A 17716-nucleotide genomic window follows, 5' to 3' on the forward strand; every position below is an offset into this window, starting at 1 on the left:
CTGGTTTGGTATTTTTATTTTTGTAATGTGCCACTCAGTCTTTGTTGTGTTATAATAGAACCACAGAAATGGAGGGACTCTCAGAGGTAATTAAATCTAGTGTACTTTAAACTTTTCCTTCCTTCAAAGGGACGGTAAAACCACTAATTTATGCCTATATATAAATGAGAGAAAGGCTGAATTTCTAGTTCAGAGAGGGATGGAAATGGGAGGCCGAAAGCCTCTATCGTTTCTCTGCGCCCTTCCCACCCCCAGTCTTGGAGGTACTGGGATATAACATCTGGGCCTCTGTGGAGCTCAATTTGAAAACCACAACTCTGGAGTAATGGGTGTTTTGCTAAGTCTTAAATGAATCTTCCTGGCACCAATTTGATGTTTATTGCTTCCTGAGGGCAAAATTCAAAAACAGAACAGCTCAGAGTTCCTCTGCATGTATCTTACTGAGAATTACCTGTAGACACTCAGCAGTCATAAAGAAGCTTATTGTGTGTTGTGAACCTGCAACCCAGCCGGTGCGTACCATTAGGTAACACAGGTAAGAAGCTGACCTGAAGGATGGCTGGCACTTTTTTTTTTTTTAAGTTGATGGCGAGTATGGCATCTGGATGAGACTATGAATATGCTTACGAAGTTGGGATGTCCTTCATGGGAAGGGCTCTGATTGTGTAGATCAGTGATTCTCAAAGCGTGGTCCCCTGAGCAGCAGCTCCTAGACCTTGTTAGAATGCAGATTCTTGGCCTCTACCCAGACCTGCTGAATCCGGAACTTTGAGGGTGGAGCCCAGAGACTTGTATTTAACAAGCCTTTTGGGTGATTCTGTGGCATGTTAACGTTTGAGAACCACTGGCGTCGAAGGGCACAGCAGTGGTGCCAGGGTTGGCTTGGGGGGGTTGTGGTGCTGCTTCCCCCCCTGCCCTCCCCTTCCTATAAGCACTCTTCCTGCTTTGCTATGGAAATTTGATGTTTTCTCAAGTCCTAAACAACTTCATCTTAAAACAAACACCCTAACTCTGACTTCTCACTAGGTTACCACTCCTTGGTCCCTTTTACGTGGAAGTTCTGAAGCAGCCATTGGATGTACGTGAACACGATATTTTAGGTGTTAGTTGGAAGCTTGCTTGTTTGGGAAAGGAAGTGATTTTCTGCTTGACCAGCCAGGGCCTCATTTGTCTGAATACTGCTGAGGTGACTCCAAATCGCAGCCCTTTCAACTTCTTGTCTTCAGTGAGGGTCTGATGGAGGATTTCCTAAGTGCAGCACTTGGGTAGCCATGATCATCTTACGTGCGCTGGCTGTAGAAACCTCTTCCTTTTCTCTTGTGCCTCACTGATTCACTAGGCAGTCAACAGCCTGAGGCTGGGGATTCCTCATCTGAGATCCAAGAACCGACCCTCATATCAGACAAATAAGCTTTGCTTGTGTGTATGGATCTGACTTTTTGTGGGTCCCTTGTTTCCATCAGATTCTGGAAAGGATCTGTGTGCCCTCCCCCCTCCCCAGAAACTGATTAACTATTACTTTAGCTGTTTTTGGATAAAAGTTGTAAGAACGCATAAGGTTTGCAGCCGTTTGGAAGACCTTTTGTGGGACTGGCAGTCATACTTCAGCCTGCCACGTGGGCTCCTCAGGTACACTGTATACATAAGTACAGTAAGACTGGTTCTGCTTATCCAGTACTTTGAGGTATAGTTTCTTTAAAAAATTCAACCCTGTGAGATATACAGAGTGGGAGGGATATTATCCCTGTTTACACTGATGACGGTGAGGCTGAGACAAAAGCACGAAACAATATCACTAGGTTTACCATCATGTGAAAGCATTGGACACCCCCGCTAGGCTCATACTCTGGTAACTTCTAAATATACTTGGACGATGCCTGGAGACGTGTCAGAAATTCATTGTGGATAAAGGGCTGATCATCATCATTTCCTTTCCAGAGGGAATGGATCATGTTAAAGCTGTGGATTTCTTTTTGGCTGTTCCTCATTTTAGCAATTTTGAAACATAATTTTATGGATATAATCTTCCCACTTCACAGTCAAATAAAAGCTGGCCCCAGCCCCTCTTCTGTTCTCCTCCACGAGGATCATAGAAAATCCTACCCGATCATATTTTTTCAGCATGCTGGGTCAGGAGAGGGTAAATCATTGGCGGCTGGTAGCATCACCTCAGTTTTTTCATTAGATTGTTCTTTGGGTTTCAAAGACTAGTGCCCTTGTAACTTACATTATTCAGCCTTAAAATTACACATAAAAATTTGCTGTGGAAGAGTAGCAATGTAAGATAAATTGAGAAGGTTAAGGGAAAAACGGTGCTAAGAGCTTCTCATAAATGAATTCTCATCATAAAAGCACACCGATTTCTCCAAGTGACAAATTAACTTGAGACTGTGCTTTGCATTTTTAAGTAATGTGTGGTAGGGTAATTCCATTTATGTTCAAGCCAGAGGTCAGTGCCTCCTCACTTATTCCACTTGTGCTTTTTGTCTAATAGTGTAGAAAAGAGAGCTATGTGGGTATTTAATTTACTTTGATTTTGCAAATGCATTGTGTCATGATTCAGGCAGTACCGAGATTCTAGGGGTTAAGGCAGGCTGGCTTATAAAAGGTGTCTGTCTGAGGGCTTGGGGCCAGTACATTTTCCAAAAGGAATATTTGTGCTTAGAACAATTCTTATAAAGATTGTTGTTCTGATTTGAATTATGTTTTCATTTCAGTGGGGTCACTGAAAAGGACATCAAGATGTCAGTCATTTATTTCACTTCCCGGGCATTAGGTGGGTAGACAAGGCATTCGTGAGTGGGATGGTGGTTCTTTCTGTCAACAAGTCAGAGGTTGGATTATGAAAATTAACTTTGAGCAAGTGACTCTGTGTTTCTATCAAGAATATGCATATTGGGACTTCCCTGGTGGCACAGTGGTTAAGAATCTGCCTGCCAATGCAGGGGACATCGGTTTGAGCCCTGGTCCAGGAAGATCCCACATGCTGAGGAGCAGCTAAGCCTGTGTGCCACAACTACTGAGCCCGCGAGCCACAACTACTGAGCCTGTGTGCCACAGCTACTGAAGCCTGCGCTCCTAGAGCCTATGCTCTGCAACAAGAGAAGCCACAGCAATGAGAAGCCCGCGCACCACAATGAAGAGTAGCCCCTACTTGCCGCAACTAGAGAAAGCCCGCGCACAACAATGGAGACCCAACACAGCCAAAACTAAATTTAAAACAAAACAAAAAACAAACAAAAAAAGAATATGTATATTAATGTCATTTAGACTCTTTTGGGGGAAATATTAAATATCTCTATTAATTTTAGCATTTGTACATCTGTGATTTCTTGAACAGTAATGGTAATAAAGAGAAAAGGGTTCCTCCCCTGCCTTCTTACAATCTATTTAGTGAAACCTGATGGATCATGTGAAAGCTCTTAATTCTTCAAGCCATTGGTATCTGAATTAGGAGTTTATTTTATTTTTTTTACAAGAGTCCTTGTATGTTATTTATTCTTTTCTTTTTTGCTTTATTGAAGGATAGTTGACTTATTGTATTAGTTTCAGGTGTACAACATACTGATTCAGTATTTTTATAAATTACACACCATACAAAAAGGCTTAATTTCTAACCCAAATAAGAAAAAATGCACTCCTAATTTATCCCTCACCCGTCTTTCCCCTTTGGTAACCATAAGTTTGTTTTCTGTGTCTGTGAGTCTATTTCTATTTTGTAAATAAGTTCATTTGTATCATTTTTTAGATTCCACATAAAAGTGATATCATATGATATTTGTGTTTCTCTGTCTGACTTACTGCACTTAGTATGATAATCTCTAGGTACATCCATGTTGCTGCAAATGGCATTATTTCATTCTTTTTTATGGCTGATATTCCATTGTATATGTATACTACATCTTCTTTATCCATTTATCTGTCCATGGACATTTAGGTTGTTTCCATGTCTTGGCTATTGTAAATAGTGCTGCTATGAACATTGGGGTGCATGTATCTTTTTGAATTAGAGTTTTCTCCTGATATATGCCCAGGAATGGTATTGCTGGTTCATATGGTAGCTCTATTTTTGTTTTTTAAAGAACCTCTATACTGTTCTCCATAGTGGCTGCACCAATTTACATTCCTACCAACAGTGTAGGAGGGTTCCCTTTTCTCCACACTCTCTCCAACATTTGTTATTTGTAGACTTCTTGATGACAGGCATTCTGACCCATGTGAGGTGATACCTCATTGTGGTTTTGATTTGCATTTCTCTAATAATTAGTGATGTTGAGCATCTTTTCACGTGCCTGTTGGCCATCTGCATGGCTTCTTTGGAGAAATGTCTATTTAAGTCTTCTGCCCATTTTTTGATTGGGTTGTATTTTTGTTGTTGTTGTCGAGTTGTATGAGCTATAGTTTGGAAATTAAGCCCTTGTCCATGACATTGTTTGCAAATATTTTCTCCCATTCTGTAGGTTGTCTTTTCATTTTGTTTATGGTTTCCTTTGCTGTGCAAAAGCTTTTAAGTTTAATTAGGTCCCATTTGTTTATTTTTGGTTTTGTTCCCATTACTCTAGGAGTTGGATCCAAAAAAATATTGCTGTGATTTATGTCAAAGAGTGTTCTGCCTGTTTTCCTCTAGCAGTTTTTTAGTATCTGGTCTTACATTTAGGTCTTTAATCCTTTTTTTTTTTTTTTTAGATTTTTTTTGATGTGGACCATTTTAAAAGTCTTTATTGAATGTGTTACAATATTGCTTCTGTTTTATGTTTTGGTTTTCTCGGCCGCGGGGCAGGTGGGATCTTAGCTCCCCAGCCAGGGATCAAACCCGCACCCTCTGCATTGGAAGGTGAAGTCTTAACCACTGGACCACCAGGGAAGTCCCTTAAGTCCATTTTGAGTTTAGTTTTGTATATGGTGTTAGAGAATGTTCTAATTTCATTCTTTTACGTGTGCCTGTCCAGTTTTCCCAGCACCACTTTTTTTCTCAATTGTATATTTTTACCTCCTTTGTCATAGATTAATCGACCATAAGTGGGTGGTTTTATTTCTGGGCTTTCTATCCTGTTCCATTGAACTATGTGTTTTTTTTTTTTTTTGGTACCAGTACCTTACTGTTTTGATAACCGTAGATTTGTAGTATAGTCTTAAGTCAAGGAGTGTGGTTCCTCCAGCTCTGTTCTTCTTTCTCAAGATTGTTTTGGCTATTTGGAGTCTTTGTGTTTCCATACAAATTAAAAAAAATTTTGTTCCCATCTGTGAAAAATGCCACTGGTAATTTGATAAGGGATTGCATTGAATCTGTAGATTGCCTTGGGTAGTATAGTCATTTTAACAATATTGATTCTTCCAGTCCAAGAATACAGTGTATCTTTCCATCTGTTTGTGTGGCCTTCTTTCATCAGTGTCTTCTAGTTTTCAGAGTACGTACAGGTCTTTTACCTCCTTAGGTAGGCTTATTCCTAGGTATTTTATTCTTTATGATGTGATGGTAAATGAGATTGTTTCCTGAACTTCTCTTTCTGATATTCAATTGTTAGTTTGTAGAAATGTAACAGATTTCTGTGTCTTAGTTTTGTAGCCTGCAACTTTACCAAATTCATTGGTGAGCTCTAGTAGTTTTCTGGTAGCATCTTTAGGATTTTCTGTGTATAGTATCATGTCATCTGCAAACAGTGACAGTTTAACTTTTTCTTTTCCAATTTGGATTCCTTTATTTCTTTTTCTTCTCTGATTGCTGTAGCTAGGAATTCCAAAACTATGTTGAATAATAGTGGTAAGAGTGGCCATCCTTGTCTTGTTCCTGATCTTAGAGGAAATGCTCTTAGCTTTTCACCACTGAGTATGATGCTAGCTGTAGGTTTTTGTATATGGCCTTTATTATGTTGAGGTAGCTTCCCTCTCTGCCCACTTTCTCGAGAGTTTTTATCATAAGTGGGTGTTGAATTTTGTCAAAAGCTTTTTCTGCATCTATTGGGATGATCATATGGTTTTTATTCTTCAGTTTGTTGATGTGGTGTATCACACTGATTGATTTGTGGATATTGAAAAATCCTTGCATCCCTGGGATAAATCCCACTTGATCATGGTGTATGATCCTTTTAATGTACTGTTGGGTTCAAATTGCTAGTATTTTGTTGAGGATTTTTGTGTCTCTGTTCATCAGTGATATTGGCCTGTAATTTTCTTTTTTAGTGGTTATCTTTGTCTGATTTTGGTATCAGGGTGATGGTGGCCTCATAGAATGAGTTTGGGAGTTTTCCTTCCTCTGCAATTGTTTGGAACAGTTTCAGAAGGATAGGTGTTAGCTCTTCTCTAAATGTTTGGTAGAATTTGCCTGTGAAGCCATCAGTTCCTAGACTTTTGTTTGTTGGGAGTTTTAAAATTAGTTTCAATTTCAGTGCTTGTGATTGGTCTGTTCATCTTTTCTAATTCTTCCTGGTTCAGTCTTGGGAGACTACCTTTCTAAGAATTTGCCCATTTCTTCCAGGTTGTCCATTTTATTGGCATACAGTTGCACATAGTAGTCTCTTATGATCCTTTGTATTTCTGTAGTGTCAACTGTAACTTTTCCTTTTTCATTTCTAATTTTATTGATTTGTGTCCTCTCCCCTTTTTTCTTGATGAGTCTGGCCTAAAGGTTTATCAATTTTGTTTATCTTCTCAAAGAACCAGCTTTTAGTTTCATTGATCTTTTCTATTGTTTTTTTAGTCTCTATTTCTTTTCTTTCTGCTCTGATCTTTATGCTTTCTTTCCTTCTACTAACTTTGGGTTTTGTCGTCTTCTTTCTCTAGTTGCTTTAGGTGTAAAGTTAGGTTGTTTATTTGAGATTTTTCTTGTTTCCTAGGGTGAGCTTGTATCACTGTAAACTTCCCTCTTAGAACTGCTTTTGCTGGATAGAATTAGGAGTTTTGACTGGGTAATTAATGATAATATCTTTGTCCCCTGCACTGTTGTATTGAAGTTTTCATTTTCTTCTTAGGTCTGTGGCCACATTGCATTTTTGCTCCAGGATTTTAATTTGTGGGGCAAAGACAGTGGGCATGATGTTAGCTAATTGCCTCAAATGCTGGCTGGTGTGTACTTGACCTTTCAAAGTCAGAGGGCAAGGCCAAAGATCACATTTTTGCTTGTTGTTTTTGTTGTTTTCATTTCAGGGGAATCAGTGGGTGCAGGTGCAGAGGAGATTTAGGGAGATTAGGGGCAGGTGCTTGGTCAGGAGCTCTAGGGCCATGTACCAGTCAGTCCTCCAACTCATGGTGGTGGTCTTTACATTTCCTGTAAGAAGCACAATAGATTCAAATACCCGAGGCTAAGATGGAGCCTGAGGCAAAGCAGGCCTCCGCATTTCCCCGAAGTTCAAGTTTCTTTTAACTCTGAATATCTCTCCGTATTGTTTTTTTAAAAAACACTGTAGCGTATTTTTTCCCATAAGGAATAAAACCCCAGCACTCTGAATCCATGCTTCCTATGAAGGAACCTAGTGTTATAGAATCTGTTTGCTTTTAAAGAAAGAAGGTAAATAAGTTTCAACAGCATGTCAGTCAGCTGTCCCAGAAACCACACATAAGTTAATGGGTGTTTTGAGGTTGTGTATTCACCCGTCTGGACAGTTGAGGACTCTGGACATATTTCAGGTTAGGAAATACCTGTGTGATTACACAGCTTATTGTTTATCGTAAAACATATTACCCTTATGTTAGAGTCCAGTGACTCATGATCTGACTTTAAAATACTTTTGTCTTAGTAATTTTAAAAAGCCCTTTTCCTGCCATTTGGCTTTTAACATGTGTTCAGGCCATGGTTTTCTTTTGGTACCTTTTTAATTGAGATGAAATTTACATAACACAAATGCTGTGAATATTTTTTGTCAAGAGAATTTACGAAAGGTTAATTGACTCAACACTTGGTTCATTTATTTGAATTCAGTGGCTGACAGGCCATGATGATATAAAGCCAGGTCCTTGCCTTGAAGGAGATCACAGTCTCCTAGGGGGATAACAGATATTAATAGAGACATGTACAAGGTGCCCTGTGACTGCAAAGGACGTTGACTGCACTTTCCTTTTTGAGTCCACCACTGAAAATGGTGGATTTTTTCCTCTTGCTCTATGTTTTTGTAGCAACATGTCTTACTTCCTTGTCTTAGTGTTTTCTGTTAGAGAGTTCATATGAAAGTTAGAATTTTGTCAGCTACTTCATGCTTCTCAATATTTCTTGTTTCTAAGATTCAAAGATGGAAATGTAAGTGGTGATGCCTGATGTTAGTCTATTTGTTAGAATTATAAATCATGCACTTGATATAAAAAGGTATTTTCGAATGTTGGATTTTAAACTGGGATTCTTGCCTGCATCTCTGTGGTAAGACTGTTGGCCAATAAATTCCAGGTCTGTTTGCTTACTTAAGCCTGAACTATATGGCATACGTTTTCATTTTTATTGTATGTTTCACCCCATGTCTTAATAAAAAACCCAAGCCAAAAAAAATGTACTTCCTGTATTCTTCACTTTGAAGTATCCTGAAACTTCATATCTCTTCTTTTTTTTTTGTTTCTTAAATCTCTTGCATGTTTGCAAATGATAATAGCTATGCCTTTTCCTTTTATACTGGTAAACGAAGGATTAAATGGACAATATTTACAGAGATCTCTAGGATTCTTAGAGAAAGGACTAAATAAAATGAAACAGTATTATGTAAAATGAATAAATTATTTTCTTATGTTAAGCTGAGTTTTATTAAGGTGAATTTTTCTCAATACTAATCTTTTTATTAAATTTAAAGACTTTAGTCTCCTTTTTATTTTTTAAATTTAATTTATTTTTATTATATATATATTTATACATCTTTATTGGAGTATAATTGCTTCATAATGCTGTGTTAGTTTCTGTGATTCACAACAAAGTGAATCAGCCATATGCGTACACATATCCCCATACCCCTTCCCTCTTGGTCTTCCTCTTCCCATTCCTATCCCACCCCTCTAGGTGGTCACAAAGCACCGAGCTGATCTCCCTGAGCTATGCGGCTGCTTCCAGCTAGCTATCTATTTCACATTTGGTAGTATATATATATCGATGCTTCTCTTACTTCGCCCCAGCTTCCTCCTTCCCCCACCGCCCCACCCCGTGTCCTCAAGTCCATTCTCTATGTCTGCATATTTATTCCTGCTCTCCCTCTAGGTTCATCAGTACCATTTTTTTTTTTTTTTAGATTCCATATATATGCATTAGCATACGGCATTAGTCTCCTTTTTAAATAGTTATGCTGTTTAGACTCACTCACTTCCCTATTTTAAGGCATTACTGAACTGGTACAATTGTCATTTTCTTCTTAATTTTATAACGTATGGTATCTCTGAAATGTTACTTAAAAAAAAATCCTTCTTTAAAGTCTCTTGCTTGGCCCATGAAATTTAAGAATTGACTTCAGTTGACTTCACTTTAGTAATCTTATTTTATTAAAATCTTGCAACATGTTGGTCAAGTGCTACAATATTTTTTAAAAATTTTTTTAAATTTATTTTTTATTTTTTCACACACACACACTGTATTTTATTTTTACAAGAGATAAATAAACTGACACCAAGCATTGTAAATGGATGACCACAACAAAAGCAACAATGATTGCAATTACCAAATACGAAACACACTCATACTATGTCATAATATTGACATTCAGTCCAGTAATCCTCCACTGTAACAGCTCCTTCACTTTGCAGTGAAAATTGATTTGTATATTGTTAGCCTCTGAGTCCTTGTGGGATTTTTTTTTTTATTCAAACAGAAAGTCAGAAAAATTATAATCATCCTCATCAGTTCACTCAGTCTGGTGTAATTAATTTTTATTTCATCTTGATCTTTTGTTAGCACTTTTATGAATTCATCAGTTTTCCATTAGAGTTCTGAAAATGCTTATTCATTCAGTTCAGCAGTATAGTCAGTTACCAGAAACCTGTACTTGTCAGAGTCTTTTCCATGAATTCCTTGAAGATAAAACCCCTCTATAGGAACATTTTTGCAAAAGCATCAGAGTACACCCAGAACTGTCTGTAAAAGACAAAAGACTTAAAAATAACCACGGGTAAAGATTTGATGAAATTTCATAATAATGCAATTGACAAGGAAATTTAGTTATTTCTGAGATATACATTTTAAAGTAATAACTAGAATTACGACTTATAACATTATACCAGAACATATAAGATTTTTAGAAATTTCATGTCATGTTGAAACATTTATAGTAACATATTTCCATACAAATAACCCAAAGTTTAGTATTAGTTGTTTTGTTTGTTTCTTTATATTGCCGGTTCCTATTAGTCATCAATTTTATACACATCAGTGTATACATGTCAATCCCAATCGCCCAGTTCAGCACACCACCATCCCCACCCCACCATGGTTTTCCCCCCATGGTGTCCATACTTTTGTTCTTTACATCTGTGTCTCAGCTTCTGCCCTGCAAACCCGTTCATCTATACAATTTTTCTAGGTTCCACATACATGCGTTAATATACGATATTTGCTTTTCTCTTTCTGACTTACTTCACTCTGTATGACAGTCACTAGATCCATCCACGTCTCAACAAATGACTCAATTTCGTTCCTTCTTATGGCTGAGTAATATTCAATTGTATATATGTACCACATCTTCTTTATCCATTCGTCTGTCCATGGGCATTTAGGTTGCTTCCATGACCTGGCTATTGTAAATAGTGCTGCAATGAACATTGGGTGCATGTGTCTTTTTGAATTATGTTTTTCTCTGGGTATATTCCCAGTAGTGGGATTGCTGGATCATATGGTAACTCTATTTTTAGTTTTTTAAGGAACCTCCATACTGTTCTCCATAGTGGCTCTATCAATTTACATTCCCACCAATAGTGCAAGAGGGTTCCCTTTTCTCCACACCCACTCCAGCATTTGTTGTTTGTAGATTTTCTGATGATGCCCATTGTAACTGGTGTGAGGTGATACCTCATTGTAGTTTTGATTTGCATTTCGCTAATAATTAGTGATGTTGAGCAGCTTTTCGTGTGCTTCTTGGCCATCTGTATGTCTTCTTTGGGGAAATGTCTATTTCAGTCTTCTGCCCATTTTTGGATTGGGTTGTTTGTTTCTTTTTTTTTCCCGGTACGCGGGCCTCTCACTGTTGTGGCCTCTCCCGTTGCGGAGCACAGGCTCCAGACGAGCAGGCTCAGCGGCCATGGCTCACGGGCCCAGCTGCTCCGCGGCATGTGGGATCTTCCCGGACCGGGGCACGAACCCATGTCCCCTGCATGGGCAGGGGGACTCTCAACCACTGCACCACGAGGGAAGCCCCTGTTTCTAATATTGAGCTGCATGAGCTGTTTATATATTTTGGAGACTAATCCTTTGTCTGTTAATTTGTTTGCAAGTATTTTCTCGCATTCTGAGGGTTGTCTTTTCGTCTTGTTTATGGTTTCCTTTGCTATGCAAAAGCTTTGAAGTTTCATTAGGTCCCATTTGTTTATTTTTGTTTTTATTTCCATTACTGTAGGAGGTGGATCAAAAAAGATCTTGCTGTGATTTATGTCAAAGAGTGTTCTTCCTATATTTTCCTCTAAGAGTTGTATAGTGTCTGATCTTACGTTTAGGTCTCTAATCCATTTTGAGTTTATTTTTGTGTATGGTGTTAGGGAGTGTTCTAATTTCATTCTTTTACATTTAGCTGTGCAGTTTTCCAAGCACCACTTATTGAAGATACTGTCTTTTCTCCATTGTATATCTTTGCCTCCTTTGTCATAGATTAGTTAACCATAGGTGCGTGGGTTTATCTCTGGGCTTTCTATCTTGTTCTGTTGATCTGTGTTTCTGTTTTTGTTGCAGTACCATGTTGTCTTCATTACTGTAGCTTTGTAGTATAGTCTGAAGTCAGAGAGTCTGATTCCTCCAGCTCCGTTTTTTTCCCTCAACACTGCTTTGGCTATTTGGGGTCTTTTGTGTCTCCATACGAATTTTAAGATTTTTTTTGTTCTAGTTCCGTAAAAAAATGGCATTGGTAATTTGATAGGGATTGCATTGAATCTGTAGATTGCTTTGGGTAGTACAGTCATTTTCACAATATTGATTCTTCCAATCCAAGAACATGGTATATCTCTCCATCTGTTGGTATCATCTTTAATTTCTTTCATCAGTGTCTTATAGTTTTCTGCATACAGGTCTTTTGTCTCCTTAGGTAGGTTTATTCCTAGGTATTTTATTCTTTTTGTTGCAATGGTAAATGGGAGTGTTTCCTTAATTTCCCTTTCAGATTTTTCATCATTAGTGTATAGGAATGCAAGAGATTTCTGTGCATTAATTTTGTATCCTGCAACTTTACCAAATTCATTGATTAGCTCTAGTAGTTTTCTGGTGGCATTTTTAGGATTCTCTATGTATAGTATCATGTCATCTGCAAACAGTGACAATTTTACTTCTTCTATTCCAATTTGTATTCCTTTTATTTCTTTTTCTTCTCTAATTGCCGTGGCTAGGACTTCCAAAAGTATGTTGAATAATAGTGGTGAGAGTGGACATCCTTGTCTCATTCCTGATCTTAGAGGAAAAGCTTTCAGTTTTTCACCATTGAGAATGATGTTTGCTGTGGGTTTGTCGTATATGGCCTTTATGATATTGAGGTAGGTTCCCTCTAAGCCCACTTTCTGGAGAGTTTTTATCATAAATGGGTGTTGAATTTTGTCAAAAGCTTTTTCTGCATCTATTGAGATGATCATACGGTTTTTATTCTTCAATTTGTTAATATGTTGTATCACATTGATTGATTTGCGTATATTGAAGAATCCTTGCATCCCTTGGATAAATCCCACTTGATCGTGGTGTATGATCCTTTAAATATGTTGTCGGGTTCTATTTGCTAGTATTTTGTTGAGGATTTTTGCATCTATATTCATCAGTGATATTGGCCCGTAATTTTCTTCTTTGTAGTATCTTTGGCTTTGGTATCAGGGTGATGGTGTCTTCATAGAATGAGTTTGGGAGTGTTCCTTCCTCTGCAATTTTTTGGAAGAGTTTGAGAAGGATGGGTCTTAGCTCTTCTCTACATGTTTGATAGAATTCACTTGTGAAGCCATCTGGTCCTGGACTTTTGTTTGTTGGAGGATTTTTAATCACAGTTTCAATGTCATTACTTGTGATTGGTCTGTTCATATTTTCTATTTCTTCCTTGTTCTGTCTTGGGAGGTTATGTCTTTCTAAGAGTTTGTCCATTTCTTCCAGGTTGTTCATTTTATTGGCAAAGAGGTGCTTGTAGTAGTCTCTTAGGATGCTTTGTATTGCTGTGGTGTCTGTTGTAACTTCTCCTTTTTCATTTCTAATGTTATTGATTGAGTCCTCTCACTGTTTTTCTTGATGAGTCTGGCTAATGCTTTATCAATTTTGTTTATCTTCTCAAAGAACCAGCTTTTAGTTTTATTGATCTTTGCTATTGTTTTCTTTGTTTCTATTTCATTTATTTCCTCTCTGATCTTTATGTTTCCTTCCTTCTGCTAACTTTGGGTTTTGTTTGTTCTTCTTTCTCTAGTTCCTTTAGGTGTAAGGTTAGATTGTTTACTTGAGATTTTTCTTGTTTCCTGAGGTAGGTTTGTATAGCTATAAACTTCCCTCTTAGAACTGGTTTTGCTGCATCCCATAGGTTTTGGATCGTCGTGTTTTCATTGTCGTTTGTCTCTAGGTATTTCTTGATTTCCTCTTTGATTTCTTCAGTGATCTCTTGGTTACTTAGTAACGTATTGTTTAGCCTCCATGTGTTTGTGTTTTTTACGGTTTTTTCCCTGTGATTCATTTCTAATCTCATAGCATTGTGGCTCAAAAAGATGCTTGATAATATTTCAATTTTCTTAAATTTAATGAGGCTTGATTGTGACCGAAGATGTGATCTGTCCTGGAGAATGTTCTGTGCACACTTGAGAAGAAAGTGTAATCTGCTCTTTTAGGATGGAACGTCCTATAAATAACAATGAAATCTATCTGGTCTATTGTATCATTTAAATCTTCTACTTCCTTATTAATTTTCATTTTGGATGATCTGTCCATTGGTGTAAGTGAGGTGTTAAAGTCCCCCACTATTATTGTGTTACTGTCAATTTCCTCTTTTATTGCTGTTAGCACATTGCCTTATGTATTGAAGTGCTGCTATGTTGGGTGCATATATACTTCTAATTGTTATGTATTCTTCTTGGATTGATCCCTTGATCATTATGTAGTGTCTTTCCTTTTATCTTGTAACCTTTATTTTAACATCTATTTTATCTAATATGAGTATTGGTACTCTGGCATTCTTTTGATTTCCATTTACATGGGATATCTTTTTCCATCCCCTCACTCTCAGTCTGTATGTGTTCCTAGGTCTGAAGTGGGTCTCTTGTAGACAGCATATATATTGGTCTTGTTTTTGTATCCATTCAGCAAGCCTGTGTCTTTTGGCTGGAGCATTTAAACCATTCACATTTAAGGTAATTATCGATATGTATGCTCCTGTGACCATTTTCTTAATTGTTTTGTGTTTGTTTTTGTAGGTCCTTTTTTTCACTTGTGTTTCCCACTTAGAGAAGTTCCTTTAGCATTTGTTGTAAAGCTGTTTGGTGGTGCTGAATTCTCTTAGCTTTTGCTTGTCTGTAAAGGTTTTCATTTCTCCATAGAATCTGAATGAGATCCCTGCCAGGTAGAGTAATCTTTGTTGTAGGTTCTTCCCTTTCATCACTTTAAGTATATCATGCCACTCCCTTCTCGCTTGTAGAGTTTCTACTGAGAAATCAGCTGTTAACCTTATGGGAGTTCCCTTTTATGTTATTTGTCATTTTTCCCTTGCTGCTTTCAGTAATTTTTCTTTGCCTTTAATTTTTGCCAATTTGATTACTATGAGTCTCGGCGTGTTTCTCCTTGCGTTTATCCTGTATGGGACTTGCTGCACTTCCTGAACTTGGGTGGCTATTTCCTTTCCCATGTTAGGGAAGTTTTTGACTATAATCTCTTCAAATATTTTCTCGGGTCCTTTCTCTCTCTCTTCTCCTTCTGGGACCACTATCATGTGAATGTTGTTACATTTAATGCTGTCCCAGAGGTCTCTTAGGCTGTCTTCATTTCTTTTCATTCTTTTTTCTTCAGTCTGTTCCGCAGCAGTGAATTCCACCATTCTGTCTTCCAAGGTCACTTATCCATTATTCTGCCTCAGTTATTCTGCTGTTGGTTCCTTATCGTGTAGTTTTCATTTCAATTGTTGTATTGTTGTTTATCTTTGTTTGTTTGTTCTTTAATTCTTCTAGGTCTTCGTTAAACATTTCTTGCATCTTCTCGATCTTTGCCTCCATTCTTTTTCGGAGGTCCTGGATCATCTTCACTATCATTATTCTGAATTCTTTTTCTGGAAGGTTGCCTATCTCCACTTCATTTAGTTGTTTTTCTGGGGTTTTATCTTGTTCCTTCATCTGGTATATAGCCCTCTGCCTTTTCATCTTGTCTGTCTTTCTATGAATGTGGTTTTTGTTCCACAGGCTGCAGGATTGTAGTTCTTCTTGCTTCTGCTGTCTGCACTCTGGTGGATGAGGCTATCTAAGAGGTTTGATGGGAGGGACTGGTGGTAGGTAGAGCTGGCTGTTGCTGTGGTGGGCAGAGCTCAGTAAAACATTAATCCACTTGACTGTTGATGGGTGGGACTGGGTTCCCTCCCTGTTGGTTGTTTGGCCTGAGGTAACCCAACACTGGAGCCTACCTGGACTCTTTGGTGGGGCTAATGGCAGACTCTGGGAGGGCTCAGGCCAAGGAGCACTTCCCAGAACTTCTACTGCCAGTGTCCTTGTCCCCATGGTGAAACAGAGCCACCCCCCGCCTCTGCAGGAGACCCTCCAACACTAGCAGGTAGGTCTGGTTCAGTCTCCCCTGGGATCACTCCTCCTTCCCCTGGGTCCCGATGGGCACACTAGTTTGCGTGTGCCCTCCAAGAGTGGAGTCTCTGTTTCCTCCAGTCCTGTCGAAGTCCTGCAATCAACTCCCACTAGGCTTCAAAATCTGATTCTCTAGGAATTCCTCCTCCCGTTGCCGGACCCCCAGGTTACGAAGCCTGACGTGGGGCTAAGAACCTCCACTCCAGAGGGTAGACTTCTGTGGTATAAGTGTTCGCCAGTCTGTGAGTCACCCACCCAGCAGTTATGGGATTTGATTTTATTGTGATTGTGCCCCTCCTACTGTCTCATTGTGGCTTCTCCTTTGTCTTTGGATGTGGGTTATCTTTTTTGGTGAGTTCCAGTGTCTTCCTGTCGATGGTTGTCCAGCAGCTAGTTGTGATTCTGGTGTCCCTGCAAGAGGGAGTGAGAGCATGTCCTTCTCCTCAGCCACCTTGTTCTCGACCTATAATATAATTTTTATAGCTAAATTTTAAACCTTCACTGGAGTTTTATTTTACCTTTCTATGTGTGAATTGCTTAGGGCACACTTATCTGGTTACACTTTACAGTTATACAGAAAGGTCCTTTTCCTCCCTTCACTATCTTGACAGCTGAGAAAGTCAAGGGAACTGTCAACAGATGGTTTAAAAGAGTGGGAATTTGTTCCATGCACTGGAATTTGCTTCCTGCCTGGTGTGAGAGCTTGTATTTGTGGCATACAAAGTCAGGTTGTGTAAAAATGTGAAGGACAGGTGTTTACCCTGGCCTTGACCAAGGTGAGAGTTTGAGATGGGAGGGTTGGGCTCTGTATAGAAGGGGACTGGGAACTTGACTGGTTTGTCAGTTTTGTTACCTGTCAATTGAAATCAGAGACTAAGCAAAGGAGATATAATTTCACAACTCATAATACAGCCTTAAAATCTTTTTTCTTTTGGTTGATGTATTTTAAGCAGTTGAATACATTTTCCATAAATTTTACTGCCTTCCATTTACCTTTGAATAGAAGCCAGCCGAGAAATATTTAGAAGGTATGAGCAGCAATAAAACGAACTGTTAGAAAGGTCCTTTTGTGGCATTCCTCAAGTGTGTGCTGGTAGAAAAATTACTGTAATTTGATAGTGAAATGTTGGAAAGTGATTTTATTTACTATTTAGAAATAATATAAATGAGCCTTGGTTTTTCAGTTCACAGGTTCAGAACATTTAGTTATGCCTCAGTAGCTCAGATCTTTACTTATTACATTTTATACTGATGGAATTAAATGTGCCACATTGCAAAGCTGGATCAGCCCCACAGTTTTAAAATACAGGGTTTGATTGAGTTTTGAAGAAAAGTTAAAGGTACTGTTTAATGTTAGAAATGATTTGTGAAATTTTGTTTTTAGCCTATAGTTGGTTCAGGAAAGTATCCCAATGATAGAAGAGGGAAAGGCTGTGAAGAATATGTAATTGTAAATGGCCCTTTTGAAACCAGAAAAGAGCCTTAGGCATTGAAGAAGCAAATAATTTTTCAAAGCCAGGTCCCTGGTGGCCATACTGGCCATAATATGGCTAGTCCCTGGGGGAGTTTGCTTCTAGTACTCGTGTCTGCCAGAACTGGTAGTAAATACATGTTTAATGGCCATTTGGCCTTGAAGCATCCAGTTTTTTTGTTTGTTTGTTTTTGCTGTACGTGGGCCTCTCACTGTTGTGGCCTCTCCCATTGCGGAGCACAGGCTCCAGATGCGCAGGCTCAGTGGCCATGGCTCACAGACCCAGGTGCTCCGTGGCATGTGGGATCTTTCCAGACCGGGGCACGAACCCGTGTCCCCTGCATCGGCAGGCGGACT

General features: G+C 38.6%; 1 protein-coding gene across 12 annotated transcripts in view; it reads left to right on the forward strand.

Moving 5' to 3' along the window:
- The window catches only part of FHIP1A (FHF complex subunit HOOK interacting protein 1A), a 282286-nt gene that overhangs the window by 45739 nt on the left and 218831 nt on the right, over window positions 1-17716 (forward strand). The gene's annotated exons all lie outside the window — the stretch shown is intronic.

The sequence above is a fragment of the Lagenorhynchus albirostris genome, chromosome 4, assembly GCF_949774975.1.
Source record: "Lagenorhynchus albirostris chromosome 4, mLagAlb1.1, whole genome shotgun sequence".
In the NCBI taxonomy this organism is placed as follows: domain Eukaryota; kingdom Metazoa; phylum Chordata; class Mammalia; order Artiodactyla; family Delphinidae; genus Lagenorhynchus; species Lagenorhynchus albirostris.